Below are 23,577 nucleotides of genomic sequence, written 5' to 3' on the forward strand. Positions count from 1 at the left end.
ACTAACTTCTTAAAGACTGTCTCGGAAATGCTGAAAATACTTCTAGGTTTGTATAAGGAAAATGTGGGATGAAGGTAGGTGGGTACCTGCAGGTAGGCATTAAGGTCAGGTTGTTTGTTGTCTTGGAGTCAACTACAGAGGTCTTGCTGGCTTGGGGCAGTTGCTATTGCTTGAGGGAGTAGGTTTTTGTTTTTTTGTGTTTGTTTGTTTGTTTGTTTTTTGCTTCAGAGATAAGCTGGAAAGTAGAACTTAATGAATTAGAAAGTACAGATGGAGGTAAAAATGGAGGTAGTTCAAGTCCTCTTTTAGTCTTGCTAAAGGAACCATGAGCATTGGTTAACTCACGGAGTAGGTTAAGAAGTCATTTAAAGAAGTTTCTATTGTACTCACTTTTATTATAACATGTATTGCATTATATTTCAAGATTTTGTTTATATGTCTTTCTTTTTTTACTAGGCTGAGATCCATGAAAACCTATATGTGTTATTTTCTTTCTCATGTTTCCAGACGTCTGGAACTTGCTTAGCAAATAATAAATGCTTAACTCATATTTGTTGAGTGGAATACATAGATTTGGATCTACCAAAAAGAACCCTCAGAAAGTCACTGGGACTTTGAGAGATCAGGGCAAGTCAGGACAGAAGATATGCCTTGATGACGCCACAAACTTAACCTAAATCACTGGGTTTTGGGACAGCCAATTGCCAAATAAAAACATATTGTGAGAGTAGGTTGGTGGTTCTACTATACACCACTGAATAATCAGATTGCCCCAGTACCTAAGACTGGAAAATGTCATATTACTGAGATATGGAACAAACTCACAAAATGGAGGCGTGGAAAGTGTAGCACTAAACATTAGGGTGGCCACAATGGAAGAAAAATGAAATATTCAATAATCTCACAAAACATTGGTACTTCTGACATATCCCCAGGATACCAAGGTGCTCATTACTCCCCTATCCTAGGGATCACAAGTGATAAATTTGAATGAAATTAAATGTTTTGGTACCTACTGAATTATCTACTTACTACACACTGTAGAATAGGAAGTTCAGTTGTATGGAAGTCATTATTACATGTGCTCTGTGCTCTTTAAACACACTGTTTCAGGATTCTTTATCTCAGTGCCCAGGGTTCATTGACTGCTTCGAAGAATGAAGAAGAGGTGTACACAGAATAAAATGAGCAGCGGGCAAAGGTTTATTAGAGTATAAGATCAGAAAGTAAGAATGGTATGAAAGCTCTCTTTACAGAGAGGGGGCATTCGAAAGTGAATACCCCCAACTACAGGCAAAGGACTTTGTTTTCTAGGGTTTTGGTTGGCCCCCTACCCTTCCCCCTTGATCCTTCCCAGGTTCTACCCTTACTGACTGGATACCTCTAGGTGCTGGGTTGTCCATTCCTGATTGGCTCAATTCCATTATGTGAGGAGTCAGACTATGGTCGTACTGTCCTTCATATAACATAAGTTTTATGGTTTGCTTATTTTAGTTAGGTATTTTGTTTGTCAAATTCCTGAGGGGAACCTGAGGGGGAGTAAATGGTGTCTGTTACATTCCTAAGAGGAACCTTACACCTGAGGGGGTTTGCTGTGGTCAGCCACTCCCAGTATTGTTCCAAAATATGTGTTTTTCCCCCACCCAGGGTCCTCAGGTCCTAACCTTTCCCTCTCTGCCTGTTTTATCCTATCTTTCCCTTCATAACACCAGCCACTGACTTTAATATTCAGAGTTCAGCAGCCCTTTTCATAGAAACTTATAGTATAATTATCACTATATTTTTCATATTAATTATTTTTTCTAAAAAATAAGTTTTAATGTTGTCGCCTGAAATTTTGTATGTATACGTACATTTGTTAAATTTCTGTGATTTCCTTTGAAGTGCCTTTCTTTACCTTTACATCAGACAATTCTCTGTGGAGACCCACTCAGATCCCCAGAGTTGGTATGAAGATTAAACTGAAGACATTTGAGATATAGCAGATGAGAAAGAAGTCTTTTCAGAGTTTCCCTTATCTGACTAATAGGCAGAGAGTGAAGCTGCCATAAATTCCCTCTTCAGGAAAGCCTCACTTCTAGAGAGAAGACTGACCGCTCACAGGGGGATGAGAAATTACATAAACAAACATTATCACAAACTGTCTTACTTTCCATTTGTTTCCATTAAAGTCCATTTGCTCTTTGAAACTCTCTCTTATCCCATTCCCTTATTAAATTGGTATGTAAACCCTTATCCCTAGCTATTCAAGGAGCTTCTTCATCTGAATGCTCCTACAGGTGTATGAATAAAATGTGGTTTTTTTACTGTTAATCTGTCTATTGTTAATTAATTTGCAGGTCCACGGCTATAAGACCTAAGTGAGTACAGAAAAAGATTATCCTCCAAATATGTCTAAAATTGGTTAAAGTCGGTTATGGTTTTATTTACTGGCTTGGTTTTGAAGGAAGGATCCTATTTGTGCTACATATCAGAAGACAAAGAAGTAAATGTTCGTAAAAACATAGTGTCTCTGTTAGAAAGTCATTAAACTTTGGTTGATTTTCAGTCTGTTCCAAGGTGAGGCCAAAGAGAAAGGAAAAAGAAGAGAAGAGAGATAGGAAATGGCTTATCAGAGTAAAGTGTTGGGTGGGGTAGTTGAGAGGTGAACAGGGAACTTGGCTGTTCAGGTTTTTTCACAGATAGTTTTCCCATTCCTCGGCCTTTAAGATTATTGTGGCATCTGGTCTTTCTGCCAGTTATTTCTGTGGAAGAAGAAAAACTTTCCTCTACCCTCTTAAGTTCTGTAGCTACAGTATGCAAATTAAATTGGCAAAGAAAGAAAACAGAAGGAAAAGCATAAAAATTCTTATTGATGTTAATGTTTTCAATTACATGCATGAGAGCAAGTTCACAGAAAAGAAGTGAAATCTTGAAAAGGCAAGCTGGAGAGCTTATACACCATTTTGACAAAGGTCAATAAATTGTAGAAAGTACTAGATAAAGGAAAGGAGGCTTTTAGAGAAGGTAAATATGTGGGGAAATTTATGGAAGATAAGGACTTTTTTAGCAAGATTTCTTTGTATAGACGCCTCTCAATGCCAGCTTTCCATCTTCATGGCCTTAGAACTCCCCTGGAAAGGGGATTTACGGCTGTCATCATTTTTCAGAAGTTTCTGCTTTTAATCAGATAAGGGAATCTCCAAGAAGACTTTTTTCTGCATCTGTTGATTCTCAATTTACTTCAGTTTGAAATAATACATATTTTGGCATATTTTGGGTAGCATATTCTGATCTCCTTCATTTCTTCGGGCCTTCCCATTACCATCCTTTCCATTTTTCTGTGACATCAAAGCAAGTAACATGTCCATAATTGTTTCCTACCCTGCAAAGAAAAAAAAAATGGACTAAGATTACTTCCAGCTCTAAATTTCTATGATTCTATGAGCTAGCTAATACAAGACACTTCAAACTGTTCCAGTCATAACTTTCCCCAAAGTTACTAATATATATTTAAACTTTACATTGTCTGAAATCAAGGCGCTTCTGAAGATGGTTTTCAGAGAGTGATTCTAAAATTTTTTGGTCTCAGAGTACCCTTTTTCAGATCCTACCCTTCCACATTACTTCAGTTTCATAGCAATTAATAATAACAATAATAATAATAGGCAATAGTATTGATGTTTAATAGTTGTACCTTACATATATTTTCTCATTTAACCTTCAGGATAATCCAGTGAAGGGTGGCATTAATGTTATTTCTTTTTGTAGCTTAAGAAACTGACATAGAGAGGCTAAGTGCCTTGTTCAAGATCAAACAGCTATAAGTGATGAATCTGGGATTCAAACCCAGTCACTGACTACAGAGCTGTGCATTTATCCTTTAAATTATATAGCACTCAAGTCAACTTTTAAATATTTCCCTTTTTTTTAGAACAAACTCTACATGAATACATTTTTGTAAAAGAGCCCCATTGTATACAACTGTCTTAAAGAAAACATGAAGCACTTCTCAACCTTTGGTAGGGCAAAGATATTTCTTCTGTATCCTTCCAAACCTTTACACTTAGCAAAAATTTTGCTTCAGTTGAAAACCCCATTATCTATAGCTCACTTTCTTTGGTTAGCTGATTCTAAGAGAGCTATTTTATAACTCTGTAAGTTTGTTAGCAATGTTAAATAATATTGATTAATACATGAAAGCATTAAAAACATTGCAAAATAATGCTTGCCTATGGATATGCAAATGGAGTCTGTTCAAGTGGAGGACAACCCACTTGCTCCACCCCAAACCAATTTTGCTTTCTTTTGCACATTAATTTTAACATTCCTTTTTTTAAATATGAAATTTATTGTCAAATTGGTTTCCATACAACACCCAGTGCTCATCCCAAAAGGTGTCTCCTCAATGCCCATCACCCACTTTCCCCTCCCTCCCACCTCACATCAACCCTCAGTTTATTCTCAGTTGTTAACAGTCTCTTATGGTTTGCCTCCTTCCCTCTCTGTAACTATTTTCCCCCCTTCCCCTCCCCCACTTAACTTCTGTTAAGTTTCTCAGGATCCACATAAGAGTGAAAACATATGGTGTCTGTCTTTCTCTGCCTGACTTATTTCACTTAGCATAACACTCTCCAGTTTCATCCACGTTGCTACAAATGTCCAGATTTCATTTTTTCTCATTGCCAAGTAGTATTCCATTGTATATATAAACCACAACTTCTTTATCCATTCATCAGTTGATGGACATTTAGGCTCCTGCCATAATTTGGCTATTGTTGAAAGTGCTGCTATAAACATTGGGGTACAAGTGCCCCTATGCATCAACATTCCATATCCCTTAGGTAAATTCCTAGCAGTGCTATTGCTGGGTCATAGGATAGATCTATTTTTAATTTTTTGAGGAATGTCCACACTGTTTTCCAGAGTGGCCGCACTAGTTTGCATTCCCACCAACAGTGCAAGAGGGTTCCTGTTTCTCCACATCCTCGCCAGCATCTATAGTCTCCTGATTTGTTCATTTTAGCCACTCTCACCAGCATGAGGTGGTATCTCAGTGTGGTTTGGATTTGTATTTCCCTGTTTAGGAGTGACATTCAGCATCTTTTCATGTGCCTGTTGGCCATCTGGATGTCTTGTTTAGAGAAGTGTCTAGTCATGTCTTCTGCCCTTTTCTTCACTGGATTATTTGTTTTTCGGGTATGGAGTTTGGTGAGTTCTTTATCGATTTTGGATACTAGCCCTTTGTCCGATATGTCATTTGCAAATATCTTTTCCCATTCCATCGGTTGCCTTTTAGTTTTGTTGATTGTTTCCTTTGCAGTGCAGAAGCTTTTTATCTTCATGAGGTCCCAATAGTTCACTTTTGCTTTTAAATCCCTTGCCTTTGGGGATGTCAAGTAAGAAATTGCTGCGGCTGAGGTCAGAGAGGTCTTTTCCTGCTTTCTCCTCTAGGGTTTTAATGGCTTCCTGTCTCACATTCAGATCCTTCATCCATTTTGAGTTTATTTTTGTGAATAGTGTAAGAAGGTGGTCTAGTTTCATTCTTCTGTATGTTGCTGTCCAGTTCTCCCAGCACCATTTGTTAAAGAGACTGTCTTTTTTCCATTGGATGTTCTTTCCTGCTTTGTCAAAGATTAGTTGGCCATACTTTTGTGGGTCTAGTTTTGGGGTTTCTATTCTATGCCATCGGTCTATGTGTCTGTTTTTGTGCCAATACCATGCTGTCTTGATGATTACAGCTATGTAGCAGAGGCTAAAGTCTGGGATTGTGATGCCTCCTGCTTTGGTCTTCTTCTTCAAAATTAGTTTGTCTATTCAGGGCCTTTTGTTTTTCCATATGAATTTTAGGATTGCTTGTTCTAGCTTTGAGAAGAATGCTGGTGCAATTTTGATTGGGATTGCATTGAATGTGTAGATAACTTTGAGTAGTATTGACATTTTGACAATATTTATTCTTCCAACCCATGAGCACAGAATGTTTTTCCATTTCTTAATATCTTCTTCAATTTCCTTCATAGGCTTTCTATGGTTTTCAGCATACAGATCTTTTACATCTTTGGTTAGATTTATCCCTAGGTATTTTATGCTTCTTGGTACAATTGTGAACGGGATCAGTGTCTTTATTTGTCTTTCTGTTGCTTCGTTATTAGTGCATAAGAATGCAACTGGTTTCTGTACATTGATTTTGTATCCTGCGATTTTGCTAAATTCACGTATCAGTTCTAGTAGACTTTTGGTGGAGTCTGTCGGATTTTCCATGTATAATATCATGTGATCTGCAAAAAGTGAAAGCTTAACTTCGTCTTTGCCAATTTTGATGCCTTTGATTTCCTTTTGTTGTCTGTCTGATTGCTGATGCTAGAACTTCCAACCCTATGTTAAACAACAGCGGTGAGAGTGGACATCCCTGTCGTGTTCCTGATCTCAGGGAGAAAGCTCACAGTTTTTTCCCTTTGAGGATGATATTAGCTGTGGGCTTTTCATAAATGGCTTTTACGATGTTTAAGTATGTTCCTTCTACCCTGATTTTCTCGAGGGTTTTTATTAAGAAACGTTGCTGAATTTTGTCAGATGCCTTTTCTGCTTCGATTGACAGGATCCTATGGTTCTTTTCTTTTCTTTTATTAATGTGATGTATCACGTTGATTGATTTGCGAATGTTGAACCAGCCCTTCATCCCAGGAATGGATCCCACTTGATCATGGTGAATAATTCTTTTTGTATGCTGTTGAATTCGATTTGCTAGTATCTTATTGAGAATTTTTGCATCCATATTCATCAGGGATATTGGCCTGTAGTTCTCTTTCTTTGCTGGGTCTCTGTCTGGTTTAGGAATCAAAGTAATACTGGCTTCATAGAATGAGTCTGGAAGTTTTCCTTCCCTTTCTATTTTTTGGAACAGCTTGAGAAGGATAGGTATTATTTCTGCTTTAAACGTCTGGTAGCACTCCCCTGGGAAGCCATCTGGTCCTGGACTCTTATTTGTTGGGAGATTTTTGATAACTGATTCAATTTCTTTGCTGGTCATGGGTCTGTTCAAGCTTTCTATTTCCTCCTGATTGAGTTTTGGAAGTGTGTGGGTGTTTAGGAATTTGTCCATTTCTTCCAGGTTGCCCAGTTTGTTGGCATATAATGTTAAATAGTATTCCCTGATAATTGCTTGTATCTCTGAGGGATTGGTTGTAATAATTCCATTTTCATTCATGATTTTATCTATTTGGGTCATCTCCCTTTTCTTTTTGAGAAGCCTGGCTAGAGGTTTATCAATTTTGTTTATTTTCTCAAAAAACCAACTCTTGGTTTCATTGATCTGCTCTACAGTTTTTTTAGATTCTATATTGTTTATTTCTGCTCTAATCTTTATTATTTCTCTTCTTCTGCTGGGTTTGGGGTGTCTTTGCTGTTCTGCTTCTATTTCCTTTAGGTGTGCTGTTACATTTTGTATTTGGGCTTTTTCTTGTTTCTTGAGATAGGCCTGGATTGCAATGTATTTTCCTCTCAGGACTGCCTTCGCTGTATCCCAAAGCGTTTGGATTGTTGTATTTTCATTTTCGTTTGTTTCCGTATATTTTTTAATTTCTTCTCTAATTGCCTGGTTGACCCATTCATTCTTTAGTAGGGTGTTCTTTAACCTCCATGCTTTTGGAGGATTTCCAGACTTTTTCCTGTGGTTGATTTCAAGCTTCATAGCATTGTGGTCAGAAAGTATGCATGGTATGATCTCAATTCTTGTATACTTATGAAGGGCTGTTCTGTGACCCAGAATGTGATCTATCTTGGAGAATGTTCCATGTGCACTCAAGAAGAAAGTATATTCTGTTGCTTTGGGATGCAGAGTTCTAAATATATCTGTCAAGTCCATCTGATCCAATGGATCAGGTCCCTTGTTTCTTTATTGACCGTGTGTGTCTAGATGATCTATCCATTGCTGTAAGTGGGGTGTTAAAGTCCCCTGCAATTACCCCATCTTATCAATAAGGTTACTTATGTTTGTGAGTAATTGTTTTATATATTTGGGGGCTCCAGTATTTGGTGCATAGACATTTATAATTGTTAGCTCTTCCTGATGGATAGACCCTGTATTATTATATATTGCCCTTCTTCATCTCTTGTTACAGCCTTTAATTTAAAATCTAGTTTGTCTGATATAAGTATATCTACTCCAGCTCTCTTTTGACTTTCAGTAGCACGATAAATAGTTCTCCATCCCCTCACTTTCAATCTGAAGGTGTCCTCAGGTCTAAAATGAGTCTCTTGTAGACAGCAAATAGATGCGTCTTGTTTTTTTTTTATCCATTCTGATACCCTATGTCTTTTGGTTGGCGCATTTAGTCCATTTACATTCAGTGTTATTATAGAAAGATATGGGTTTAGAGTCATTGTGATGTCTGTACGTTTCATGCTTGTAACGATGTCTCTGGTACTTTGTCTCACAGGATCCCCTTTAGGATCTCATGTAGGGCTGGTTTATTGGTGACGAATTCCTTCAGTTTTTGTTTGTTTGGGAAAACCTTTATCTCTCCTTCTATTCTAAATGACAGACTTGCTGGATAAAGGATTCTCGGCTGCATATTTTTTCTGTTCATTACATGGAAGATTTCCTGCCATTCCTTTCTGGCCTGCCAAGTTTCAGTAGAGAGATCAGTCACGAGTCTTATAGGTCTCCCTTTACATGTTAGAGCACGTTTATCCCTAGCTGCTTTCAGAATTTTCTCTTTATCCTTGTATTTTGCCAGTTTCACTGTGATATGTCGTGCAGAAGATCGATTCAAGTTACATCTGAAGGGAGTTCTCTGTGCCTCTTGGATTTCAATGCCTTTTTCCTTCCCCAGATCAGGGAAGTTCTCAGCTATTATTTCTTCAAGTACACCTTCAGCACCTTTCCCTCTCTCTTCCTCCTCTGGAATACCAATTATGCGTAGATTATTTCTCTTTAGTGCATCACTTAGTTCTCTAATTTTGCCCTCATACTCCAGGATTTTTTTATCTCTCTTTTTCTCAGCTTTTTCTTTTTGCATAATTTTATCTTCTAGTTCACCTATTCTCTCTTCTGCCTCTTCAATCCGAGCTGTGGTTGTCTCCATTTTATTTTGAAGTTCATTTATAGCATTTTTTAGCTCCTCTTGGCTGTTCCTTAGTCCCTTGATCTCTGTAGCAATAGATTCTCTGCTGTCCTCTATACTGTTTTCAAGCCCAGCAATTAATTTTATGACTATTATTCTAAATTCACTTTCTGTTACATTGTTTAAATCCTTTCTGATCAGTTCATTAGCTGTTGTTATTTCCTGGAGATTCTTTTGAGGGGAATTCTTCCGTTTCACCATTTTGGATACTCCCTGGAGTGGTGCGGAACTGCAGGGCACCTCCCCTGTGCTGTCTTGAATAACTTGCCTGGGTGGGCGGGGCCGCAGTCAGACCTGATGTCTGCCCCCAGCCAACCGCTGGGGCCACAGTCAGACTGGTGTGTACCTTCTCTTCCCCTCTCCTAAGAGCGGGATTCACTGTGGGGTGGCATGGCCAATCTGGGCTACTTGTACACTGCCAGGCTTGTGCTGGGGATCTGGCATATTAGCTGTGGTGGATTGGCAAGGTGCACAGGGGCAGGAGGGGTAGGCTCAGCTCGCTTTTCCTTCGGTGATCTGCTTCAGGAGGGGCCCTGCGGCACTGGGAGGGAGTCAGACTGACTGCCGGAGGGATGGATCCGCAGAAGCACAGCATTGGGTGTTTGCGCGGTGCAAGCAATTTCCCTGGCAGAAACTGGTTCCGTTTGGGAGTTTGGCTGGGGAATGGGCGAGGGAGATGGCGCTGACCAGTGCCTTTGTTCCCCGCCAAGCTGAGCTCTGTGGTCCAGGGCTCAACAACTCTCCCTCCCGTTGTCCTCCAGCCCTCCTGCTGTCTGAACAGAGCTGTTAGCTTATAACCTTCCAGATGTTAAGTCCCGCTTGCTGTCCGAACACACTCCATCCGGCCCCTCCACTTTTGCCAGCCAGACTCGGGGGCTCTGCTTGGCCAGCGGGCTGCCCCTCTGCCCTGGCTCCCTCCCGCCAGTCCGCGTAGTGTGCACCGCCTCTCTGCCCTTCCTACCCTCTTCTGTGGGCCTCTTGTCTACGTTTGGCTCTGGAGATTCCATTCTGCTAGTCTTCTGGTGGTTTTCTGGGATATTTAGGCAGGTGTAGGTGGAATCTAAGTGATTAGCAGGACGCGGTGAGCCCAGTGTCCTCCTACACCGCCATCTTCTTCTCAAAACCACACTTTACCCCTTTACTCCACTGTGGGATATATTTTCAAAATCCTTCTCTATCTCATTGGGTGGTATAGAGGATCAAAATATGCCATTCCCAAATATACTACTTTGGCATAATAATTATTTTAAGCTGAAGAAAATTGAGAAACATCAGATACCAAAAAAGGTCTCTGCCCACCCCCCCTTGCCTAAAAACATACTTAGATTATTTTTGTAAGTTTTTATTTTTTATTATTTTTTTGAGTAAGCTCTATGCCCAAAGTAGAGCTTGAACTCACGACACTGAGATCAAGAGTTGCACGCTCTACTGAGCCAGGCAGGCACCCCTAAGTTTTCATTTAAATTCTAGTTAGTTAACATACAGTGTAGTACTAGTTTCAGTGTACAATATATTCAACATTTCCATGCAACACTTGGTGCTTATCACAAGTGCACTCCTTAATCTCATCTCCATCATCTGTTTAACCTATCCTCCTATCTCCCTCCTCTATGGTGACCATCATGTGGCTCTCTGTAGTTTAGAATCTGTTTCTCGGTTTCCCTCTCTCTCTTCTTTTTTTCTCCATGCTCATTTGTTTTGTTTCTTAAATCCCACATGTGAGTAAAATCATACGCTGTTTGTCTTTGTTTGACTGACTTATTTCACTTAGCATAATACTCTCTAGATCCATTCATGTTGTCATAAAGGGCAAGATTTCATTCTTTTTTATGGCTGAGTAATATCACATCATTTATATATACATGTATATATATACATATATATATACATGTATATATACATATATACACGCATATATATACATATATATGCGTGTATATATATGTGTGTGTATATATACACACACACACATATATATATACACACACACACACATATATATACATATATATACCACATCTTCTTCATCCATTCATCAATTGGTGGATATTTGGTCTGTTTCCATAATTTGGCTATTGTAGATAATGCTGCTATAAACATTGGGGTGCATGTATCCTTTTGAATTAGTATTTTTGCATTCTTTGGGTAAATACCTAGTAGTGCAACTATTGAAGGATAGTTCTATTTTTAACTTTTTGGGGAATCCCACACTGTTTTCCACAGTAGCTGTTCCAGTGTGCATTCCCACCAATAATGCAAGAGGGTTTCTCTTTCTCTACATCCTCACCAACATCTGTTGTTTCCTATGTTGTTAATTTTAGCCATTCTGACAGGTGTGAGTTGATATCTCATTGTAGTTATGATTTGTATTTCCCTGATGATGAGTGATGTTGAACATATTTTCATGAGTCTGTTAGCCATCTGTATGTCTTCTTTGGAAAAACGAGACAGTCTTTTTCCCATTGGATATTCTTTCCTGTTTTGTTGAAGATTAATTGACCATATAATTGTGGGTTCATTTCTGGATTTTTTATTCTGTTCTATTGATCTGTGTCTATTTTTATGCCACTACCATACTATTTTGATTACTACAGCTCTGTGATATAACTTGAAGTCCATAATTGTGACGCTTCCAGCTTTGTTTTTCTTTTACAAGGTTGCTTTGGCATCAGGGTCTTTTGTGGGTCCATGCAAATTTTAGAGTTGTTTGGTCTAGCACTGAAAACACTCTCAGACTCATAATCACTAGAGATTTTTATTAGCCCAGAGATGGCACCAAGAGGAATCTACACAATAAACTTTACTAAAATAACCCTTGTTTCTTATTTCCCCCTATATATTTACCTTCCCATAGTTTGCAACACTTGGAAGCCTAAAACCCTTCTTGCTTGTCTTGTCACTTCTCTACAAATTCATTGTTCTTTGTTAAGATGTTATGTAAGTCCAAATTACCCCCCTTTGAATTACTCATCACTGAGCTTCTCATATGTATGCACAATGTGCATGTTAACAAATTCTGTTGTTTATTTCTTATTAATTTGTCTTTTATCAGCCTAATTTGTAAGACACCAGGCAGAAAACCTTGGAAGGTAGAGGAAAAGTTTGTTTTCCTCCCCTGTCGTGCCTTTTCTTGTTCCTCTTGGCATCCCTCCCATCTCCATTTCATTGGTCCCAGAGAGTAAGTGAATAGAAATAGGCCCAGCAAAGTAGGCACTGGAGATGAGAGGGCCCTTGGTAAATGGTTTTTGTTTTCTGTCAGCAACTGCACCTCAGTGTATGTGGAGTGATATGATACATATAACAAAGATCTAGCACCAAGTGCTCTCTCCAACAGACTTGCTACACTACCACCCTTTAAACAAAATGCTCCCAGAGATTGGAGTATTTAAGAGAAGTCAGGGTTATGGTAGCATGGTCAATAAAGCACATTCTGTGTCTTAGAGAGGCCTGACAATCTTATATAAATGAGAAGCTGACAATAGAATCAGAGCCCTTAACCTCAGAGTGGAAATTTGAGTGCTGGAATTCCATAAGGATTTATTATTGCTACCAGCTGCTCCTGGGTGAATGACCAAATCAACATGCCAGCGACCTTTCTCTCTGTGACCTTGTGTGTGTGTGTGTGTGTGTGTGTGTGTGTCCATCCAATCTATTGAGGTTCCCAAGAGCTGCCTAAAAAAACCCACAAAAGCCAAAGGAGAAAAACCACAAAAACTCAGTCTGTTCTGGTGGCTGGAAGAGACTAACAGGAAGTGATGTAGGAGAGTCATAAAGTCTAAATCACATCTCAAAGTGTAGATCTATGTTGTTAATGCTAAAGATTTTACTTATTTCATTAATTAAATGAGAAAAACCAAGAAGATGTTATGATCTATTCAAAGAAATCAAAGAACAACAAATTTATGTGGAATAAAGGAATGTTAAAATTGATTCTGGACCAACATGGCAGAGAAGTAGGGGGGGTGGCCCATACATCCCACATCTCTCAAACAAAGAAGTGTAGAAGCCAAAGGACTTTGAACACCAAGCCTGGGAGGAAAAGAGACTGAATCTACTAGGAAGAAAATGGGAAAGTTGGAAAAAGAGAGGGCTACTCCAAGGAACAAATCAAAGCACACCTGATAGAGGGTACAGAGTATTACTATGAGTGAGGTAATAAAATAACTAAAGTCACAACAACAGAGAGCAAGTAACAATCCCTGAAAAAACAGGGCCAGGCTCTGGACAGTGTATGACCCTCCTTTAATATAGCAGTGCTCGCAGGTGCAGAGTACACAAGCTTTTAATACGCATAAGGAACAGAAAACTAGCCAAAATGATGAAACAGAAGAATTCTCCTTAAAAGAAACTCCAGGAAGTAGTGACAGCTAACGAATTGAACAAAACTGATTTAAGCAATATAATGGAATAAGAATTTAGAATAATATTCATAAAATTAATCGCTGGGCTTGAAAAAAGCAGAGGATAGCAGAGAATCTATTGCTACAGAGATCAAGGGACTAAAAAGTAGTCATGATGAATTAAAAAACGCTATAAATGAGGTACAAAATAAAAATGGAGGCAGCCACAGCACGGACTGAAGAGGCAGAGGAGAGAATAGGTGAATTAGAAGATAAAATTATGGAAAAAGAGGAAGCTGAGAAAAAGATTTAAAAAAATCCAGGAGTATGAAGGGAGAATTAGAGAACTAAGTGATGCAATCAAATGGAACAATATCCGTATCATAGGAATTCCAGAAGAAGAGAGAGAGAAAGGGGCTGAAGGTGTCCTTGAACAAATCATAGCTAAGAACTTCCTTGATCTGGGGAAGGAAAAAGGCATTGAAATCCAAGAGGCACAGAGAACTCCCTTCAGACGTAACTCGAATCGATCTTCTGTACGACATATCATAGTGAAACTGGCAAAATACAAGGATAAAGAGAGAATTCTGAAAGCAGCTAGGGGTAAACAGGCCCTAACATACAAAGGTAGATACATAAAGGTAGTAGCAGACCTATCTACTGAAGCCTGGCAGGCCATAAAGGAATGGCAAGAAATCTTCAATGTGATGAGCAGAAAAAATATGCAGCCAAGAATCCTTTATCCAGCAAGTCTGTCATTCAGAATAGAAAGAGAGATAAAGGTTTTCCCAAACAAACAAAAACTGAAGGAATTCATCACTCCTAAACCAGCCCTACAAGAGATACTAAGGGGACTCTGTGAGTGAAATGTTGCAAGGACTACAAAGTACCAGAGACACCACTACAAGCATGAAATCTACAGACATCACAATGACTCTAAACCCATATCTTTCTGTAATAACACTGAATGTAAATGGACTAAATGTGCCAACCAAAAGACAGGGTATCAGAATGGATAAAAAAAACAAGACCCATGTATTTACTGTCTACAAGAGACTCATTTTAGACCTGAGGACACCTTCAGATTGAAAGTGAGGGGATGGAGAACTATCTATCATGCTACTGGAACTCAAAAGAAAGCTGGAGTAGCCATATTTATATCAGACAAACTAGATTTTAAATTAAAGGCTGTAACAAGAGATGAAGAAGGGCAATATATAATAATACAGGGTCTATCCATCAGGAAGAGCTAACAATTATAAATGTCTATGCACCAAATACTGGAGCCCCCAAATATATAAAACAATTACTCACAAACATAAGCAACCTTATTGATAAGATGGGGTAATTGCAGGGGACTTTAACACCCCACTTACAGCAATGGATAGATCATCTACACACATGGTCAATAAAGAAACAAGGGACCTGATCCATTGGATCAGATGGACTTGACAGATATATTTAGAACTCTGCATCCCAAAGCAACAGAATATACTTTCTTCTTGAGTGCACATGGAACATTCTCCAAGATAGATCACATTCTGGGTCACAGAACAGCCCTTCATAAGTATACAAGAATTGAGATCATACCATGCATACTTTCTGACCACAATGCTATGAAGCTTGAAATCAACCACAGGAAAAAGTCTGGAAATCCTCCAAAAGCATGGAGGTTAAAGAACACCCTACTAAAGAATGAATGGGTCAACCAGGCAATTAGAGAAGAAATTAAAAAATATACGGAAACAAACGAAAATGAAAATACAACAATCCAAACGCTTTGGGATACAGCGAAGGCAGTCCTGAGAGGAAAATACATTGCAATCCAGGCCTATCTCAAGAAACAAGAAAAAGCCCAAATACAAAATGTAACAGCACACCTAAAGGAAATAGAAGCAGAACAGCAAAGACACCCCAAACCCAGCAGAAGAAGAGAAATAATAAAGATTAGAGCAGAAATAAACAATATAGAATCTAAAAAAACTGTAGAGCAGATCAATGAAACCAAGAGTTGGTTTTTTGAGAAAATAAACAAAATTGATAAACCTCTAGCCAGGCTTCTCAAAAAGAAAAGGGAGATGACCCAAATAGATAAAATCATGAATGAAAATGGAATTATTACAACCAATCCCTCAGAGATACAAGCAATTATCAGGGAATACTATTTAACATTATATGCCAACAAACTGGGCAACCTGGAAGAAATGGACAAATTCCTAAACACCCACACACTTCCAAAACTCAATCAGGAGGAAATAGCTTGAACAGACCCATAACCAGTGAAGAAGTTGAATCAGTTATCAAAAACCTCCCAACATATAAGAGTCCAGGACCAGATGGCTTCCCAGGGGAGTGCTACCAGACGTTTAAAGCAGAAATAATACCTATCCTTCTCAAGCTGTTCCAAAAAATAGAAAGGGAAGGAAAACTTCCAGACTCATTCTATGAAGCCAGTATTACTTTGATTCCTAAACCAGACAGAGACCCAGGAAAAAAAGACTACAGGCCAATATCCCTGATGAATATGGATGCAAAAATTCTCAATAAGATACTAGCAAATTGAATTCAACAGCATATAAAAAGAATTATTCACCATGATCAAGTGGGATTCCTTCCTGGGATGCAGGGCTGGTTCAACATTCACAAATCAATCAAAGTGATACATCACATTAATAAAAGAAAAGAACCATAGGATCCTGTCAATCAAAGCAGAAAAGGCATTTGACAAAATTCAGCATCCTTTCTTAATAAAAACCCTCGAGAAAGTCGGGATAGAAGGAACATACTTAAACATCGTAAAAGCCATTTATGAAAAGCCCACAGCTAATATCATCCTCAAAGGGAAAAAACTGTGAGCTTTCTCCCTGAGATCAGGAACACGACAGGGATGTCCACTCTCACTGCTGTTGTTTAACATAGTGTTGTAAGTTCTAGCATCAGCAATCAGACAACAAAAGGAAATCAAAGGCATCAAAATTGGCAAAGATGAAGTGAAGATTTCACTTTTTGCAGATGACATGATATACATGGAAAATCTGATAGACTCCACCAAAAGTCTACTAGAACTGATACGTGAATTTAGCAAAGTCGCAGGATACAAAATCAATGTACAGAAATCAGTTGCATTCTTATACACTAATAACGAAGCAACAGAAAGACAAATAAAGATACTGATCCCATTCACAATTGTACCAAGAAGCATAAAATACCTAGGGATAAATCTAACCAAAGATGTAAAAGATCTGTATGCTGAAAACTATAGAAAGCTTATGAAGAAAATTGAAGATATAAAGAAATGGAAAAACATTCCATGCTCATGGATTGGAAGAATAAATATTGTCAAAATGTCAATACTACCCGGGGCGCCAGGGTGGCTCAGTCGGTTGAGCTTCCGACTTCGGCTCAGGTCACGATTTCACGGTCCGTGAGTTCGAGCCCCTCGTTGGGCTCTGTGCTGACAGCTCAGAGCCTGGAGCCTGCTTCGGATCCTGTGTCTCCCGCTCTCTCTGCCCCTCCCCCGTTCATGCTCTGTCTCTCTCTGTCTCAAAAATAAATAAACATTAAAAAAAGAATTAAAAAAAAATGTCAATACTACCCAAAGTTATCTACACATTCAATGCATTTCCAATCAAAATTGCACCAACTTTCTTCTCGAAGCTAGAACAAGCAATCCTATAATTTGTATGGAACCACAAAAGGCCCCGAATAGCCAAAGTAATTTTAAAGAAGACCAAAGCAGGAGGCATCACAATCCCAGACTTTAGCCTCTACTACAAAGCTGTCATCATCAAGACAGCATGGTATTGGCACAAAAACAGACACATAGACCGATGGCATAGAACAGAAACCCCAGAACTAGACCCATAAACCTATGGCCAACTAATCTTTGACAAAGCAGGAAAGAACATCCAATGGAAAAAAGACAGTCTCTTTAACAAATGGTGCTGGGAGAACTGGACAGCAACATGCAGAAGGTTGAAACTAGACCACTTTCTCACACCATTCACAAAAATAAACTCAAAATGGATAAAGGACTTGAATGTGAGACAGGAAGCCATCAAAACCCTAGAGGAGAAAGCAGGAAAAGACGTCTCTGACCTCAGCCTCAGCAATTTCTTACTTGACACATCCCCAAAGGCAAGGGATTTAAAAGCAAAAATGAACTATTGGGACCTCATGAAGATAAAAAGCTTCTGCACAGCAAAGGAAACAATCAACAAAACTAAAAGGCAACCAAGGAATGGGAAAAGATATTTGCAAATGACATATCGGACAAAGGGCTAGTATCCAAAATCTGTAAAGAACTCACCAAACTCCACACCGAAAAACAAATAACCCAGTGAAGAAATGGGCAGAAAGCATGAATAGACACCTCTCTAAAGAAGACATCCGGATGGCCAATAGGCACATGAAAAGATGCTCAATGTCACTCCTCATCAGGGAAATACAAATCCAAACCACACTGAGATATCACCTCACGCCAGTCAGCGTGGCGAAAATGAACAAATCAGGAGACTATAGATGCTGGTGAGGATGTGGATAAACGGGAACCCTCTTGCACTGTTGGTGGGAATGCAAACTGGTGCGGCCACTCTGGAAAATAGTGTGGAGGTTCCTCAAAAAATTAAAAATAGACCTACCCTATGACCCAGCAGTAGCACTGCTAGGAATTTACCCAAGGGATACAGGAGTTCTGATGCACAGGGGCACTTGTACCCCACGTTTATAGCAGCACTCTCAACAATAGCCAAATTATGGAAAGAGCCTAAATGTCCATCAACTGATGAATGGATAAAGAAATTGTGGTATATATACACAATGGAATACTACGTGGTAATGAGAAAAAATGAAATATGGCCTTTTGTAGCAACGTGGATGGAACTGGAGAGTGTAATGCTAAGTGAAATAAGCCATACAGAGAAAGACAGATACCATATGGTTTCACTCTTATGTGGATCCTGAGAAACTTAACAGGAACCCATGGGGGAGGGGAAGGAAAAAAAAAAAAAAGAGGTTAGAGTGGGAGAGAGCCAAAGCATAAGAGACTGTTAAAAACTGAGAACAAACTGAGGGTTGATGGGGGGTGGGAGGGAGGGGAGGGTGGGTGATGGGTATTGAGGAGGGCACCTTTTGGGATGAGCACTGGGTGTTGTATGGAAACCAATTTGTCAATAAATTTCATATAAAAAAAAAAAGAAATTGTGGTTTATATACACAATGGAGTACTACATGGCAATGAGAAAGAATGAAATATGGCCCTTTGTAGCAACGTGGATGGAACTGAAGAGTGTTATGCTAAGTGAAATAAGCCATACAGAGACAGACAGATATCTTATGTTTTCACGGTTATGTGGATCCTGAGAAACTTAACAGGAACCCTTGGGGGAGAAGAAGGAAAAAAAAAAAAAAAGAGAGAGAGAGAGGTTAGAGTGAGAGAGAGCAAAAGCATAAGAGACTCTTAAAAAATGAGAACAAAAGAAAGAACAAAAAAAATAAAAAATGAGAACAAACTGAGGGCTGATGGGGGGTGAGAGGGAGGGGAGGGTGGGTGACCGGTATTGAAGAGGGTATCTTTTGGCATGAGCACTGGGTGTTGTATGGAAACCAATTTGGCAATAAATTTCATATATTGAAAAAAGGGGGGGGGGATAAAGTGTGAGAAGCAAGGTTTGGAATATCAGGGAAGCCAGGAAGAGATAGTGTATCAAGTAGGGAGTGATTAATAGTGTCAAATGACACATGAAGACAAAGTAAGTAAGAAATGAGAACTTTTGGATTTGTTCATTACAGTCATTGGGAAATTCAACTTATGAATTTCAGTGGCTAGTGAGTGGGAAGGATAGACCACAGTGGGTTATAGGGTGAGTAGGTGGGGAGAAAGAGAACAACATTTTAAACTGCTCTTGAGAGGTTTAACAAAGAAAAAAGGAAATACTAGAAGAAGAATAAAAGGGGTAGATCCCAGAAATAAATTCTTCAAGGGAACACTCACTGCTTTTCATTTACACCTACTGTAGAACTTACAAGGACTCTCTTCATAAAACCCTGGGTCCTTAGGTTCCCAGACTAAATGAAAAAACAAACACCAGACTGATTCCCATAATCTTAAAAAAAGAAAAAGAATATTAGCATGTTAACATCATGGAAGCAGGAGCTCAACACCTCAATCTGAATTTAAGAAATTTTCTGTTGTGGGGCACCTGGGTGGCTCAGTCAGTTAAGTGTCTGACTTCAGCTCAGGTCATGGTCTCACTGCTTGTGAGTTTGAGCCCCAAGTCAGGCTGTGTGCTGACAGCTCAGAGCCTTGAACCTGCTTTGGATTCTATCTCTGTCTCTCTGCCCCTCCCCTGCTTATACTCTGTCTCTGTCTCTGTCTCTCTCTCTCTCTCAAATATAAATGAACATTAAAAAAAAAAAAGAAAATTTCTGTTAGGTGAGAAATTATCTGTTATAATTGCCAAGTATACTACACAAAAAGCTAACTCAAAGGCTATGGTACAGAAAGGCTTACAGACAAATTAAGGTACACTAATCACATGTTTAATGTAAATCTGAAACAAACAAGTAGCAAGAGAAAAGAGCGTAAGTTTAATACAATTAAGATAGGGTGCAAACAGGATACAGTGACCTTATCACCTGAATCCTGGGATACATGATGTCTGTATGTTCTGCCTCTCTCCCTGCTGCAGCAGCCTTCCCTGCTACTCACATGGTTTCAGGGACCAGACTTGAAGTATGAGCAAGAGGATTCAATTAGAGGAAAGGTATTTGGGTCCAATGACACACACTTTCCATATTGGAGAAACCCAGGAGTAAGTGTACCTGGCCACAATTGTAATTTGCCAGTTAGCCTGCTGAACAACCCTGCGTTTTATTTGCATGGGGATGGCTCTGTTACCAATTTATCAGAGCCACTAACTCAAGAAACTAATCCATGAGCCCTGGCACACGGCCTACTGCTCTATTCCAGTGAATCCTCAGAGGCTGGGCAAATTGAAAGTGAAGCTCCCAGCTGGGTTTGCCAACACTGTTGCTAAAACAGTCAGATAAACTCATTGCAAGAGAAGTCAGTAACTCAAGAGACAGGGTTTGGAAAAGAGAAAGAGAGAAATTTATTTCAGGTGGTGGCAGCCAAGGGAGCTGGCAGGCTCTAGTCTTACCAAGTGACCTCTGTCCCCAAGATGGACACCTAAAGTTCTATAAGGAGAGTTTGCAGGGGGAGGGTGGTGCATGCAAGAGAGCAGACAGGGAGCATGTGATCATGGGTGGGAGTTGGTGTGTTCAGCACATGAGTCGTGGTCAGGGAAGGGGTTGTGTGGGGTGTTCTATTTGCTCTCAGGGCTTTTCTGGTCTGGCAGTTGGAATGTTCAGGACACTGTAAAACATCTTCATCAATGTCTCAAGAAAGTGTAATAAGAAACAAGAACAATGGATTTTAGTTCCAGCATGAGTTAAATAGTCTTGTCTCTGGTTTTAACTGTTGGGGCCTATACTTGAGCAAGAGGGCTTGCTAACAGCTCATCTATGATTTTACAGACACTGAGCACTTGTATTTCTTGTGTATATTTAATGCATTACAGTTTTTTGTTGCTTCATATACCTCATATATATTCAGTGTTCATGAATACAATGTTCATGAACACATCTTATTGATTCTACCTGTCTCACAAACTACTTGCCTCTAAACAATTCAGTGTATCCTCACTGGTGTATTTCTTAAGTTTTCTATAGTAGAATTGAATGATATAGCTTAAATAATATGGCACATACCTATTACATTCTCAAAAAGATTTTTCTGATGAATCTCTGCCTACTGTTCTTGGATCTTCTGCAGTTCTATTTCATGCTGGCTGCATCATCATAACAGTCCACATTCAATAATAACTTGATTCATTAACAAGAGCCAGAGGTGAGACTTCTGATTTGGGGTTTTTGTGACTTTTTGCTTCTTTATGATATATCTGGAGTAGCTGGTGGGGTGATGGTTGGGTGGCACTTGAGGGACTCAGGGAAGCAGCCATTTTACTTTTCTGGGTGCTTCCTGTTTCTGTCTAAGGCAGAAAACAGTCCCTGGAGCCACAGTCAGGGAAGCCTATACAGGACCATCCTTTCAAGTCCTTTGGATTTAGATACGGTGTCAGATAGTCCTTAAAGATGAGCACCATTAATCCCTTCCTCCCTGCATGCATGTGCTGCTCTAGCCATTAGGAGGTGGAGATTATTTCCTTTTCCAGCATCTGGTCTGACCTGTAACTTGCCTTAACTAGTAGAATAAAGTGGAAGTTGAAGAGACTCACAACCCACCAAAATGATATAAATATTGTTTTAAAATGAAGATTGTTTTAAAATGAAGTTTGAGATACAGTAGATGCAGAAAGAAGCCTTGTCTGAGCTTCCCTTATCTGACTTAATACAGAGACTTCTGGGATGAAAAATTGCATAAAGAATCATGATTACAAACTGTAATACCTTCCATTTATTCTATTTCTTTCCCATAGAAGTCCTATATCTACACCTCTTCATCATTCTCCTGTTAATAAACTTTTACCCCTGACTGTTCAATGAGTCCCTTTTTTTGGACATTCCTGCATGCATGTGAATAAAACTCATATTTGTTTTTGTTTTTCCTGTTAATCTGTCTATGGCCAATTAATTTGCAGTCTCTCAATGAATAGATCTAAGCTGGTAGAGGAAAAGTTTTCCTTCCAACAAAGTGATGCTGTGCCCATTCTAGGCTTAGCTTTTCAGGAGTCTAGAAGCTTCCATTTTTGTTTCAAGAAGATACATTCCATGGTATTGTCAAAGAGAAAGAATTTCCTGTCCCCTTCAAGGTCTCTCTAGCTGGACTAAGAATCAAATTGACATGAGACAAAATGCCAGGAGAAAATAAGATTTAATTTCATTCTTATAGGGAATGCACACAGACATGGAAATTCCAAAGACAAGCAAAATGAAGTATATATGCCATCCTGAACCAAGTAGAAGGTGGTAGGGATCTGGGACTTTAAAGGGAAGGGATGCAATTCACAGGGCAGTAAGAAGAAAAGCAGATGCTTGGTAATTAGATGTTTGCCCTGCCATATAGGTAGGTCACTCAGATAATATTTATCTCTGACAATAACCCTTATACTAGGTAAGACCCCTAGTTTAGATTCTTCTATGTAGTTAGGGAGGGGAAAAGTTTATCTTGAACCCACGGCATCTTCACTGCCTTCAGCTCAAATAGTGCACATGACAAAGTGGCACATTTTGGAGAACCTGTCCTGAACCCCTTCAGTATAAAGAAGCTCAGGCAAGACTATTTTTTTTAATATAACTTATTGTCAAGTTAGCTAACATACAGTGTATACAGTGTGCCCTTGGCTTCAGGAACAGATTCCCATGATTCATCGCTTACATACAACACCCAGTGCTCATCCCGCCAAGTGCCCTCCTCAATGCCCATCACCCATTTTCCCCTCCCTCCCCATCAACACTCAGTTTGTTTTCTGTATTTAAGAGTCTATTACGGTTTGTCAGGCAAGACTATTGAAGGGAGAGACCACATGAAGAAAGAAAAGCAATGTGGAGGAGCACTGAGGCACTAGAGATAAGAGTGACATCTTCCTGTGCCTCCCAGCCTAGCCCAGCCGCTAGCTGGAATCAGCCTAGTGAGTGACTATGGCTGTGGCCACATGGAGCAGAACAACCATGTAGTCAAACCCTGCCTGCAGTACAGACTACAGAATCATGAATAGTTTGGAATAGTTTATTATGCAGCTATGCATAAATAAAATGGCTACAGAGATGATTTTAGTAAGATTTCCAGGCAAGGTTCTCTTCCCATTGTTTGTAAGATTCTTCTAAATAGCATCTATAGAGCTGTAAGTATCCCATCCAAACAGATGGGAGAAAAAAAAAAAAAACCCTTGATAAGTTGCTGTGGAAAACTGCTGAGTCATGTTATCTGTGCCTTCCCATGAACTTACAAATGAACCAGCCTTCAAATGTACCTCGGGATATGACAAACCATCCTAGAGGGGCCTCTGTGTGTCCGCAGTAACTTTGTATCTTTCAAAACTAATTACATGAAAATGTCTACACTTTAGTGTTTATGCTGAAGCCCAGAGACTCCAATAGTCCTCCCTATCTTG

This window comes from Lynx canadensis, chromosome B4 (assembly GCF_007474595.2).
Source record: "Lynx canadensis isolate LIC74 chromosome B4, mLynCan4.pri.v2, whole genome shotgun sequence".
Taxonomy (NCBI): domain Eukaryota; kingdom Metazoa; phylum Chordata; class Mammalia; order Carnivora; family Felidae; genus Lynx; species Lynx canadensis.